This window comes from Gambusia affinis, linkage group LG03 (assembly GCF_019740435.1).
Source record: "Gambusia affinis linkage group LG03, SWU_Gaff_1.0, whole genome shotgun sequence".
NCBI classification, from domain to species: domain Eukaryota; kingdom Metazoa; phylum Chordata; class Actinopteri; order Cyprinodontiformes; family Poeciliidae; genus Gambusia; species Gambusia affinis.
The window spans coordinates 10,964,317-10,978,826 of NC_057870.1; the positions used below are offsets into that span (position 1 = coordinate 10,964,317).

General features: G+C 40.7%; 1 long non-coding RNA gene across 1 annotated transcript in view; it reads right to left on the minus strand.

Annotated features, from left to right (window-relative positions):
- LOC122827198 overlaps positions 1–13,659 on the minus strand; it is a 37,857-nt gene extending 24,198 nt beyond the window's left edge. Inside the window, exon 1 of the long non-coding RNA XR_006369989.1 lies at positions 13,243–13,659. This is a non-coding gene — a long non-coding RNA (uncharacterized LOC122827198). The remainder of the gene's footprint in view (positions 1–13,242) is intronic.
- Positions 13,660–14,510: the final 851 nt, after the last annotated feature.

Sequence of the window (14,510 nt, forward strand, 5' to 3'; positions counted from 1 at the left end):
TATCTCCCTCTAGCACCCATCTCTTCCTAGCGCCACGCTCTTAGGATATGTGTGGAAGGTGGCTGGGTTGGGGGATGGATAGTGGCGATGAGAAAAAATATGGAGATAGTGAGGGGGCGGGGGGTACCATGGTTATTGTTTCTCTAGAATTACATAGTGCCAATGCACAAGTTGTTGTAATCAAAATTTCCTAAAAACGCTAGCTGCACTGATTTAAAAACATTGCGCATGCCTGCAGCAATGCGCTTGCAATTGTGTGTATCTCTGAGTGTGTCACCCCTTTATACCTATAGGACAAAAGGAAGTAGGCACAGAAGAAAAGTGCCTCCTTTCTTTAAAGGTAAGGTGTGTCTTCTCTATATACCCCAGGTAGCTTTCAGTGTTTCATTATCCAGAGTGGAGCCACTGTTTTGCCACCCGGCTCACCCCATGCTGCCTGTCTCATTTCCCCTCGGTAATAATCCATTAGCCGACGCCGGGATAAACTCACAGCCGTTTAATTATTCTCAATTCTTCAGCAGCATGCCGGGCCGTACCACTCATCAGAGGGAACAGAGAGGCGATAGACTATGAGCGCATAATAAAAGGCCGACAACAGGATAACTGTAAGAGGAAGGGGATAATTTCACATGCCCGCTCTGACAATTGTAGAATATAAGAAAAATAAATCAGTAACCCACAGAAATTCACATGCCAAGAAATGTAATGCAAGCCATAAATATTGGCAGGCACAAATTCCAAAATTGACACAGAAAAACGAACAAAGAAAAAGCTAATTTTGTGTCTGTATCTCACTGAACAATATGTTTATAAGCCCAATCCTCCTAAGCATATTAATGATAATTAACAGATGGTAGAGGTCAGCTACAGTTTGTGTTTTTGATTTTTGTAACACAGGCAAAGAATGATACTAGGGAAGACTTTAATTTGCATCTAAGACTTATGAAGTCAATGGCTTCTTCAGTCCTTCTCTCTGTTGCTGCAGTGGCATATTGTGTTTACAGTAACTGCTTAATAAAAGTAAAATCTGCACAATTTGAAAAAATTCTTGCAGAAAGGACATGAATACACAATTCACCTCAGAAGTAGTTTTTTTTATTTATTTTTATTTTATTATTAAAGCTGTTTTTTTTATGTTCATCTTATAGAACTGGAATAAACTGATGGGTCATGTGTGTGTATCTCTGTTTGTTTCCTCCAGGAGGCTCTGCTGGGGGACACCAGAAGGAAACTGCTTGTAATTAATTGTGTGGTGGCACCAGCTATATAAAAAGCCAGGATTTTTATTTAGGTGTGCTGCACTGGTGGAACTTGAACTTTAAGTGAGAACCAAAAAAAAAAAAAAAAAAGAAAGAAAATCCAGATCCTTCTTAGAATTTTTAAAGGCTTTAAATTAGATTATTATTATTATTATTATTATTATTATTATTATTATTATTATTATTATTATTATTGTTATTGTTGTTGTTGTTGTTGTTGTTGTTGTTGTTGTTGTTGTTGTTGTTGTTGTTGTTGTTGTTGTTGTTGTTGTTGTTGTTACTTTTCTTATATTTTTGTCTTTGTTTTAGATTTTCATGAAATGTATTTTTATTTAACTAAACAAATAATATGCTATTGATTTGTTTCCGATTAGATATATAACAAAAATAATCTGATTTGACAAATTAGACCATGCTCTTTTTGTAATGTTCCTTTAAAAATTCTTTAACTCCTGATTTCTGATGTAAATATGTGAATCTTATATAATTTGGCAGAAGAGCCAAAGTGAACCTCATAAGGGGGTAATAAGACAGACAAAACATAGAGCACTTGAATATAGATATGCATTGCAATTTATTAACGCTTACTCTTTTGTTTCTGAAATTGAAGGAATAGGGGATGGTCCAACAAATTTGAGGAGAGGAAATTACCCACTCTTGGTACCCCCTTGGTTTTGCCACCATTAGACCTGGCAATTCAAGTCTAATCAGATTAATAAAAACAAAAGTAAGACCAACAAACAGAAAACCAAATATTAATAAATAAAATACCAGCTTAGAGTTAACATCTTTTGTGGCAGCATTATAGTTCAATTAGTGGCAAGTGTTAGAAAACCAAACAAAGCTTCATTTGGTACACAGTGATAGTAATCGAAGGATTTAATGGATGCAAATGTGATTCTTAGCATGCAAGACTCTGGCGACCGTAACTAAAATAAAATTGCCTTTGGGACCTCTATTCTGCCTACATAAGCCAAAAAAAAATAAATGAACTTAAAAAAATTGCAATCGCTAATGTGTATGCGTGTGCATGTGTGTGCCAGCGGACATTTTAGGTCTACCCTCCCCACACTCTCACTACTGCCAAACGCCTTAAGATGGTGGCACCTTGAGGCAGAGAAAGACACTCATACAGAAAGCCAATCTCCTCCTCCCTTTTACCCTTTCCTCTACCTCAGGTCTTCACGACAACACAGGTCTGACTCTGTCTCCCCTCCCCTTCTCTAACCCTTGGTACCCCCCTAATAAATATTTAATTTGCCTCTCTCTAATAAGGATATTAGGCAAGTATACCCCAGCTCCTGCCATATATGCATGAGTCCTCTCTCATCAAATTTACATAAAAGGGCCAGATGCTAATGCAAGCATAGCAACGGCTCCTCACTTTTCTATCTATGCACTGGTCTTGGCTCCCTGGTCCAAGCGGCTATATAATTTAATTGCCACACAACATACATTTTTCAAATGATTCACGTTACTCTGATTGCACGCTGGCCTCTGAACAACATGATTTACAGAGACCAGAAATATGGGGCTGTTCTAATTGTGCCTTTATGCTTTCTCAATGTTTCCAAAGCCCCTCCTCCCATGCATAACAGGCAGCTTTATGCATAACATGAAAAAGAAAATATCTCAGACAGTGAATAGAGAAGCGCACAGTATTTATCAACCAAAAAACTTGTTGTTGACTAAATTAATCTTGTACTGTTTAGCCTAATTACGATAAAAATGAAAGTGAATACTTCCCATTTCTATTTAGTGGCAGGCACCTTGGCAATCCCTGAGTACAGATTTACCTACTGCCCTCCAGGCAACAGAAAACAGCACCTAAAAGCGATGAAATTTAGTCAAACGAACAGCACGAAAAAATGTGGCTGGTTGTTGCAATTAATTGCGGATGAATAATGCAGTGACACAAAATACATTATTTACACCCTTTCATCTTCAAGGAGGAGGCACATTTCATATGCGGTGTACTCATTCGCCTCTAATGCTGTGGTGCCGACACTTGCATAATCGAAAGCCAAGCAGAAGCACAGATACTCGGGAACACAAGCTGCTGACAGCCACCTTTGTAGTTTTGGAGCGAAAAATAGCATTTGTGCACACAGACTTGTTATGCACAGCTGTTGTCACAATGACACTGTTTAATCATGCACGTATAAAGCTAAAAGTATATAGTACAAGTAAGATGCCGGGATAAATTTAATTTAGCAAACAGCACACTGCATTAAATCAAACATGAATTTGCAGTTGCATAAATGTTATTTATCTTGCATATATAATCCTGTATCAGGTTATGTCTGCAGCTATTTATATACAGTATCCGTGCAAACATACATGATGGAAGACTGATTATTTTGGCAAAATTGAAATTTTTAGTTTTTAATTAAATAGGAATAAAGAAACACTGCTATGTTGTTGAAGACTTTTAACATTTTTAGGGTTAGGAACAGGGAAAGCTAAAGTAAGATCTACTCCCAAATTATGTTATGACTGTCACCAAAGCAAAATATTTGAGATATACTAACACAACATATTTACGCAAAATATATGTTTTCTCCTTTTTTGACATTTCACTGCACTTCAAAAAGCAAATAGCTAAAAGTCAACACCAGAAATATGTTATGAAATTAATCCAATGCAACAGAGACATGCACAGATATTAAAATTCAAATCCATACAGTCCTATGTGAATAACAGAGGTTTATAAGCATCTGCAACAGAAAGCAACTGGAGCTCTGCGTGTCAGAGGTTTAAGATGTTAATTTTGCACTTCTTCTGTTGTTCGTGAAACTGTCATGAAGACATTTCAATTCATGCAAGAGTACTGCCGTTATGCCAAAACAACCCAAACCTTCCTAAAACATGAGTCTGTTACTTTGAAACACTGTCTGGTTATTTTTACATCTGGAACATGTACAGAAACACACTGTTAGGCATGAAGCAAAACCATGCAGTTCAGCATAACCCAGCATGCCTGCTGCTCCCCACAAGACACTCAAGTGGCCATGCATGATGTCATTAAAAAGGGCCGAGCCATGACATTCTTCGTTGGATTATTGGGAGGTTATGGCTGGACGTCTGCGTACTGAGCATAGGTTAATCAGTGCGCTGTTAATTGGAAATGACACCTTCTAGGTGTCTGTGCCTATTTAAATACTTTACCACTCTGGTTTATAGGTAACTAAACATGGAAAGGTAAAGTAAATCAAATACCAAGTCCACAAGCCTTTTACTTCATGAGCTGATAATGCGTGTGCACGAAGAGCCTCAGAGACATGGGGGTGGGTGACATTCGGGGTTTCCACACAAGAACAAACACCCAACCACTCACAGGAAACCAGGAACCTGTCCTGCATCAGCAGGGACCGATGCTGCCATGCGCAAGGTGATCTCACCTACCGTTGCTGTAGCAACACCAACCAGAGGGAAAAGCCTTATTGTGTGTGCGCGCATGCGTCCGCTTCTGCATGCATGCGAGTGTGTGTGAGAGAGTGTGAATGCGCGGCAGTGATTGTGATAGAAGCTCGAGCTGAAAGAGGAGAGGGTAGAAATAGGAGGAGGGCCTTCAGGAATTCACATTGTGCCCGGTTTGTTTAAGGTTCATGCCTCGTTCATTTATGACCCTTTATCAGTGGAAATACCAGGCCGGCGGTTTCAGTTATTAAAGGCCAGCATGGCTAAGTTGGTACAATAACAACTTGGTGTTTATCAGACATACGGTCAGCAAATGAATGCTTTTCCAATTACTACAAGTTAGTTATAGTGAGGCAAAGATGACATGAAAGCATAGCCGGTTCAGTGCACGCAAACTAAAATAGTGAAGCACACGGGGATGCTTTCCGCAAACATGTGCATGAAAGCTACACGTTCATCTGTGGGAAAATAGCCAAAATAAAGTCCCTCTACTACCAGCTGGTTGTGCTGAATTCTATTAGTGATGAAGAGCTAACTCAGACTATAAGGGTCATCTGCTTATCAATGGGTGGTGGTGGCCTAGGTCTGCACTGCAGCCATGAATGCCCTGAATTCATTACCCCTAGTACACAGATGGTGTCTGGCTGCTCTGTCTCAAGTTCAAGTTCACATCCTGGAGACACGCACACACACAAACACAGAGCGGGGCATGGCTCAGCCCAGAAAAGCAGACGTAGTCGACTGAGCCATTGTTCCCTCTCATCATCATGATTGCGAAAGCTTCACTAGCTATCCAGGATGCCTGGGTCAGTTAATCACATGGACAAACACACGAAGGAAGGCTACACGGATGCAGAGACATACATATGTAGATGCACATGGAGCCTTTTGCCCTCTTGGGAACTCCAGCAGAATAACAAGCATGCTGTGTCAAACTGGACACAGTAGTTTGAACTGTACCTGGAGACAAGCTCTAAGTGGAACAATATTGCTATAGCAAAACAACTTGAAAGAGAAACAACATATTAAAAAGAGACACAACCATGCTAAACAAATATGTCAATGAACACCACCAACGGTGCTGGATCTAGGAGAGGAGTGAGTCACTGAGTAAGAGCAGGTTCTGGTGTTCTATCTGTACAAGTTTCTTTTACAAATGATAATGTTGATTAGTTTGGCAAACATCAAGTTCTGAGCTTCAGATCAGAAAAAAGACAATTTAAGGATAATCTAGTTATAGATAGATAGATAGATAGATAGATAGATAGATAGATAGATAGATAGATAGATAGATAGATAGATAGATAGATAGATAGATAGATAGATAGATAGATAGATAGATAGATAGATAGATAGATAGATAGATAGATAGATAGATAGATAGATAGATAGATAGATAGATAGATAGATAGATAGATAGATAGATAGATAGGATTTTGTTCTACTGCAAATCGTTACTTCAGTTTTCACAAGCAGAAGCACGGCAGATGCAGGACACTCAGTATGTGTTACACAAATATACAGATTTAGTATTCATTCATTCATTCATTCATTCATTCATTCATTCATTCATTCATTCATTCATTCATTCATTCATTCATCCATCAAAAGAAAAGCTATTTTAGTTAGCTCATATAAAAAAACAGTCACATTTCTAGGGGCAGAATATTTATCAAAAAGGAAACCCAGCACTGTGTATAATGTGATTGTGAGTCAGTAGAAAGTACTTCTTGTTTATTGCAACAGAGTTGGTAAACTTAATAAAAAAACTGGATATCAGAACCACATTATTAAATCAGGCATTTGAGAAACACCATGCAAAACTCTGCAAGTGAGACTTTCAGGTTCCCTCATGCACCTCAGGATGGCATGTGGTTATTTATATATGAAGGATTGGAATTAAGAGATTGTAGGCCTCAGGCTAGAGCCAGTTTTCCTGCCCTACCTGCACAAGTTTCTTTTCGCTTTTGTAAATTAAGCTAAATTTATAGTGTGTACAACTCAACTTTGAGGTTCATAGACCTTGGAAATATTCACAGAGACTGTGACATCATCCTTGTATTTGTCCAGTCTAAAATGTTTACCAAAAGCTTGACATCTTTCCAGGTAAGAAGGCTAACCCAAAATGTTGGATTAACAGTGCCTGACCTGCTGGGCACTCAATGAAATACGTCAAAGCAAAGAAGGGGTTCAGTCAACAGCACCATTGTTTTAAAAATGCACAATACTGGTTAGCCACACAAAGATCCAGCAAAATAAAGCACTTCACCAGATAAATGACAACAAGGTTTTCAAAGATGAAATGTTCTTCTGAAAGATCCATTAAATTGTCCTCCCTCCCCCAAAATCTCAGGACCCCAATGCTACTGCCTCTGTAAGCCCCTTCTAACGTCTGGCCTGGTTTCAGCTGCCAGAGACCCTTTGGTGATTCTCTGCTTGAGAGAAGCACAATTTAATTCAACTATTTAAAAAAAAAATCTTTTACAGTAAATAAAACAATTTTAAATATAGCATTGTTGATACTAAGGTTAACAATGGAAAGAATGCTTAGAATATGAAGCATACATCCAGGTGTCTGAAAATTATTAAAGGGCGGAAGAGTCACAGACTGCTTCCTTCCCTTCTTCTTTGACATTCACTGTGCTCCCCTCAACAGCCCTGAAACAATGCTTTCTTTCATAAAGAAAGAAAACAACTTCAATCGACTTAACCAAGGATAATAAGACTTGTTTCATTCATCACTGCTTGGCCTAAATCGAGGTCTCAGATTTCTTTCTGGCAAACCCGGTGTTGTATGCCGTTTCTGATATGGTTTGGAACAAAAGACACCAGTTTTGTCTGATGGTGTGAGAAAGTCTCACTGTGATAGTTTTGGGTTTTTTTTCCAGCAAAGGCAGTTCTGAATTTAGCCACTCTGTGTCTTCTTGCCACAGCATACAGGAAGGACACGTTCTTGTAAAATTGACATGCTTCTCTTGGCCTTTTAATGTTTCAATTTTATGAAAAAATAAATAAATAAAGAAATGCATAAAAATAAACACATGGATTTTTATACTTCCTTTAGTAAATAAGAAAGTGTGTTTGAAACACACTTTCTTGTGTTTGTAATCTTTGCCATGGGCTGGTACAAGATTTTTCCAGAATGTGATCCTTGATTTATAACACAATGGTTTAACACAAAATCAAGATAACCATAGTAACATGATCTAATGGCTTTATTTTGAACAGCAAAACAATGGTTGCTTCTGTACTGACAAAAACTACCTACTATTATAAGCAAATTTATGTTATATATACAATTTGTCAGGACATATTTCCACACAGCTGATTGTGTCTTTGATGTAATTAGCCTTCTTTCAACCAGCTCACCAGCAGTGTACAGCAATAGGTTGGGGAGGGGAAGTGCTGTGTTAGTCTGTGCTAAGGGATGAATTTAAGATGATTTTAGTCCTGGGCCAGAGCCAGTTTTTTTATGTGCTGCTCACAAGTTTTGTAGATAAATTTAGCGTGAATTGGCTTTAAGATTTTTAGGCTTCAGTGCAAATCCATCCATCCATCCATCCATCCATCCATCCATCCATCCATCCATAGGGGGCTCTAACTCACTTTATAGAGTACACAAAAAAACAAAGGAGTCATGGAATATGCAAAAAGACGTTGCTTCTTGTACGCCTGCCCAGCTTAGAGGGGGGGTTGGTTAAGAGTAATAGTGCTGTTAATTTATTAGATTTATTTTTTATTTTTTTTTCAAATAGTTGCATGTTAGTTAACTACTTCAAAATCCAATTAAAACATGACATGTCTCATGTACAATGATCTTCATGGTTGCAAAATTCTTGTTTGAAAATTTCACTAATACAAAAACAATTACTACGCCCCTAGTAATACTTGACTCTGTCATGTTAGCCATTAAGCTGGCACTAATTTTATAGTGTTTTGATACTTTCTCTGGCATCATATTACTGTAGTAAATGTATAAAACTAAATATTAGCGGTTTGACCAATCATTCGTTTCTTAACATCTTGATACCAGTAACTGGCCCTTTCCTAAAAGGCCTACAATGAAAACAAACTTTCAAATAATTCCCTTGATGGAGCCTATCAATTTACCATATTAGCACAATTTTAGTGAACCCCCAAACTAAAACTTCTAGTGTAGACACTTTTATTGTAGAACTGCTTTTCTAATACCCAAACGATGCTCCCTTAGTCAATTATGGCTAAAGCAGGTTGAGTAACTTTTCAGCTCATGTGAAGTCTCTTTTAGGCACCATCTAGCTAACTTCTGTTTCACCTGTGACATCTAATGCTTCTCTGTTCAGATTTCTATTTACTCAATTAGGACCCAGTTCATGTTGAATTTCAGATATAGTGGTGTAAGTTGTCGTTTGTTCAAATGCCCTAAATATAACAATGTCTGCATTGATTCTCAAGTGGGGGCCACGCTGGATTACAGAGTTGCACCACGTCACATTCACATTCATATAAAAGCTTTTTTTTTTTAAGCTAATGACCCAGAATCCTCATTATCAACTCAACTGGCGAGACGGGAACGCGGACAAGACCGTTACTGCTCGTGAGTTTGGAACCGGCGCGTCAGCTTGAGTCTGGGAAACCTCGCCCCTTTCTTTGGGGATGCAGATGAGTCTGGTGCACTTGACGTCTTTTCATGACCCCTGACGCTCCCCCTCTTCTACCCATATCCCCATACCCCCCACCCACCCACCCACACACAGCACACCCGGCCCCTCTAGGCCCTCACGACGCTGTCTGTCATAGTGGGCCCGGGCACGGCATTGCCACTTGCCCCACCGAGCGTGGGAATGGGATCGTCCAGTCGTTCACATCTCCTGCACTGCGGTTAACGGAATCAATTAAGCCGACCCGACCCAGCACCCACCCACATACACACACACCAGGCTCTCCCCAATACCCCCCTCATCATTACCCCTCTTTCCCTACCTCCCTCCTTTCCCTAACCCTGTCCCCACGTCCTTCTCTCTTTCTCTCCATTTTTCGTCAGCTCTGTCTGTGTACATCCTAATCATCACTCCCGTTTGGAATGCCGGTGATGCTTGCAGGCCAGACCCCAGAACGTTGAAATGCGGGCGCACGTGGATTTCTACAGTAGCCCCCAGAATGTGACTTTTCCATGCACCCAGTGGGCCTGTGCAGAAACCTCATGCATTTTAAATAACATAAATCATGCAATATTATGAAAATCAAGAAGACTATAAATATTAACATGCAATATGTGACCTGAGAAGAACCAGTGTGTGTGTAGGTGTGTGTGTGGGGGTGTGTGTGTGCGTGTGTGTGTGTGTGTGTGGCGGCGTGTATTGGTGTGTGTGTATGCATTTTAAAGTTGGACATAACGCACAAGAGAGCAGTTGTAAAATCTGACTGTCAAATCTGAATGTTCTTGGTACAGTCCTATCAAATACACATATATTCACACTGTAGGAAAAAAATACAACATAAATTACAGAACAGTGACAGCCAGCTTCTGTTGACATAAGTGATATTTGCAGGCTTTAGTCCGTGGGGAAATCAAAGAGTGCGTCCATCCAAAAGGTCCTCGATGAGTCTGGAAGTAGTTTTTACTTTCGGTTATCTAGCTTTATGACGAGCAGAACACTCATACAGCTAGATAACCAAAGATAACAACCCACTCCACTGTCTTCTACAGTAATCCACAATCCATGTTTCACCTTCGGGGCTCCAAAGTTTTCAATTTTTACAACTTAAATATTCTTGGCAACATACAGTCATATCATATCCTTTATATTCCCTTTTACTGTAGCTGTAGATGGCCAACCAGAATTGTTTAACACTCAGGAGTTAAAGGTGATAATTCTTCAAGGGAAAAAAAGGATTATATATTCCCAATGTTAATGTCAAATTCACTTGACATTAACCAGTATTACTGGGTTGAAGTAGGCCTTGGAAATCGGTGGTAAAGTGCAGTCATCCTTGCACACGGGGCCCTAATTTGCAATGCAAATTGCCTCAATCCCACAAAGGCTCTTTCGCCTCTATTAAGTCGTTGTGGCAGCAGCAATAGAAGATCATGCAAGGCCGGGTGGTGAAGAAAAATCCAGGTTTCCCGAGGAAAGCGCAATAAGCGACAGGGAATTAGGACGCAAATGTTTCGGATTGAGAAGAATATGTTTGCTTCTTTTTTCTTTTTTTTTGGTAAAAGACTGTCAAAGTTGTCCGTTTGCATCCTGTTTGTGTGGGGATCGAAAACCTGCGATGACGGTCCATTCAGCAGGCTGGATCGGAAGAAAGTGGTAGTGTGTTGAAATAGGGGACAATCCCTTTCCACTGACAGAAATCGGGGGCAAAGGGCTGGCCAAAATATGGACCAGCCCGGAGGAGGTCAAAGGCCTCGCGGACCGGGAGAGTGGAACTGCGGTGATGTCACGAAAAAATTCGCAAATGCGCCCTCCTTTCAGATGCACGATCTCCTCATCCATTTACACAGATCGCGCTGCATGGAGCGAGTCCGCCGCGCATGCAGCGAGCAGCTCCGCCGCTCCTCCTTTCTCACACACAGCAGCACAGGGAAGGAAAACGGAGAGCAAAGGAAATGCTTGTTTCCCTATTTTATGAACCGCAGCTCGGGAGCCATTCGGAAGCTTTCTTTTTTCTCTCTTTTAATGGAAGATGAGAGCAGAAAATAAAGCATGACACCCGAAATAAGTCAGCGACGAGCATCGCGGAGCTGCCTCCTCTGCACAGACCAGGTTTAATATCCTCAGTAGCATGATCTCCGTCTGCTTATTGCTGCTCTCCTGTTCTCTTCAGATTCCACTGTAGGAGTTAAATCGCTCTCTCTTGCTCGATTTGTGCGTCGAAAATCCGTTAGAGGCTCTTGTTTTTTTTTGGGGGGGGGGTTGTTTGCTTTTTTTCGCGACTGTCGCATCCGATGGGTAAGGTAGAGACCATATATTCTGGCTCGCCTCGCACCAACTGAGCCCCCCCACCCCACCACCTCCCTGCGCTCTCGGATGTTGACCCCCCTTCACTTTTCCTTAGAGAAAATGCAAGTGGATGACAGCTCAAGTATAAGATCTTTGTAAGTGTGAGTTAGCCATCAACAATGTAGCGGGACGCGCGAAGGATCATGCGCAGGAGGAGAATGTAGCTCCACAGTACCCTGCGCTGGCTTCTGTACAACTTCTGATTCTGTTCGGACTATGAAACCAGCCCCCCACAGGCTCCCCCCTTACACTCTACACACGCACACACATGAGTTTAAACATGAGTTTAAAAAGTTTTGATTTGTGTAACCTCCACCTGTGTTGCTGTAATTTTAGATCTGACCCCCTAAGTTTTTCTTCTCGTATGGCCCCGACTCTGCATTTCAGTTAGGGATTCCTGTGCGCATGTTTTCAGTCACAACCATCACACCCAGTAACTCTAAGCACACTGTATCCGCAGTAAAAAACAAAAAAAAACAACAAAAAAAAAACAACCAAAAAACTAGTCAAAAAATTTAAAAAATGTATCAAAATATATACTTGGAATAAAACTCTTTATCACTCATTTGCCTTCTTAATTTCTTTGTTTTCAGCTGTTTTTATATCCAGCACAAGCGTTCTGACCTCACCAATGATGGCAACGTACAAGGCCAGCTTCGGATCAGCCTGACTAACTTTTCAATGATCACCTGATTAGAATGCAAGAAGCTTTAGGCCGGGCCTTCCCACTCAGAGGCCGTGATTTAATTACAGCACAGTCGATTCTACGCACAACCTGCTGATCCCTCCAACATGCATTGAATTGAAACGGAGAAATTCCGTAATGGATGCCATCTGTCAAATGGATATGTTTTTTGGTATTAAGTGCAGTAACAACGCAGCGAAGCTGTAGTTAAGTGTGAGGGCTTTGTTTTTAAGAGACCGCATGACAATTTTGGTGACGTTACATGCAGAGAGTGTAGTGCGTGTTTTTATTTTTTATTATTATTATTGTTTCAGCGCAGCACCGGAGCTCGTTTCATAAACCAGTCATTACAGATTTGCTTTGCTTTTGCATCTAAATCAGTCCCTATTGTTCTCTAGCAATGTACGGATCACGTATCTCAAATTGTATTTAGTCAACCTTAACTTGAGCAACAAACAGCGCGTTTTCTATTTTAAAAGAGGCGGTTTTTTAAACTTATATTAGTGTGATTTATTTTTATTCAACTGTTGCGAAGGCAAATAATAATAATCCCAGTTTAGCTCACGCCTCCACGATAACTCATATGCAAACTTGGCAGACTGTACAGCGCATTCTGCACTAAAGTGCCATGTGACAATTATAGCCAAACTTAAATACACTATTTCAATTATAGAACAAATCTTTCCCGTCTTATCTGTTCACTTCAAACGGTGTAGGGAGATCATAGCAATCTAAAACATCGGAATTAACTTAGGCACGAATAACTTCCCTGCATTAGGCTCTAACTAAAACAATACGAGTTACTTGTGCATGCATCCTTGTACGTTTTTAACTTTTTGCGCACCAGAGTACAAGCGCATCCCACAAACCAGCCACTAAAAGTTGAACTTACTTCCTCACGGTCCAGCCAGATGACTGCCAGGGAATCAGAAAGTGTCCAAGGCGGCAGAAGCTGAAGAACAACGAGGTCCGTGTGTATCGTGGTATGATGTGTAGGTAAATGTTCCTCTTGGAGGTGGGAGGGGGGCGTGGGGAGCAACTAAAAATCCCCGGCGTTTAAACATGCTGGGTTGGTGGGTAGCTGGTCGGTTTGTTGGTTGCTTAAGGGGGGTGAGACTTTAAAACTGGTGCTGCCACTTTGTAACCCGCATTAGGCGGCGCGCAACGGCCGCTCTGTGCCAAAAGCATGAGCACATCCCAGGCACATGACAGACGCAGAGACGGGCAGGGGAAAAAAAAGAGGGGAGGGAGGAGGAGAGGGAGAGACACAACTTTCCCATAAAGCAGCAAATAGAAAAGTGCATGCACAGTTGAGCTCTCACAGTGTGCAAGTTTTTTTTTTTTGTCTTGTTCTCTCTCACCCCTTTACCAATCCCCCCCACCCACCCACCACCCCTGTTGATAATGGGGTTCGGATGAGGAGGGAAGAGGGGGGTGGGGGGCTGATGATGAAGGTGATGATGATGAGGAGGGGTGGGTGTAAAGTCCATCCTTCTCTGTGAGTAGAGGACGTGCTCTGAAATCCAAAACAAGTTCCCTCGGTTCTTTTGTTGCACGCACGAACTGAGGAAGCATTGTTCGGACCCCACTCCCCCTCCCCCGCCCCCCCCTCTGACCAGGTTGCGATCTGAGCCTCGCAGTCGGGGTGGTAATGAATTTGCTGCGGGCGCTCCTCTAACACGCTTTGACAAACGGAACGCATTTATTGCGGGTTTTGCAGACAAAATATGGGGAAACAATTTTGCAACGTGCAATTCCAAAAAAGAAAAAAAAAAAACTAAGTCTGTGACAAAAGTCAAAAGTAGGAAAGAAGAGAAAAAAATTGGGAAAGACACACTTTGACTTAAGTGTTCCAGAAGTCACACTACTGCAAGTGTCCTAATGGGATGGATAACCAGAGTCCAGAAATTGGACACACACTCATACACACAGTTTGAGGAAAGAGTAGAAATTTTCAAAGCAATTTTCACTCAACAAAAGTTCAAATGAGGTCAGTACAATAGATTGTCCTTCTGATGCTTATCTTTATAGAAAAACATGTTTACTTTTATTTTTTTTTATTTCTAATACCACTTCTCCTGAGCTTTCTTGCAAAATAGAATTTGTTTAATTTTCACATTTTATCCTGGAAAATACCCATGTTAATAATAATAATAATAA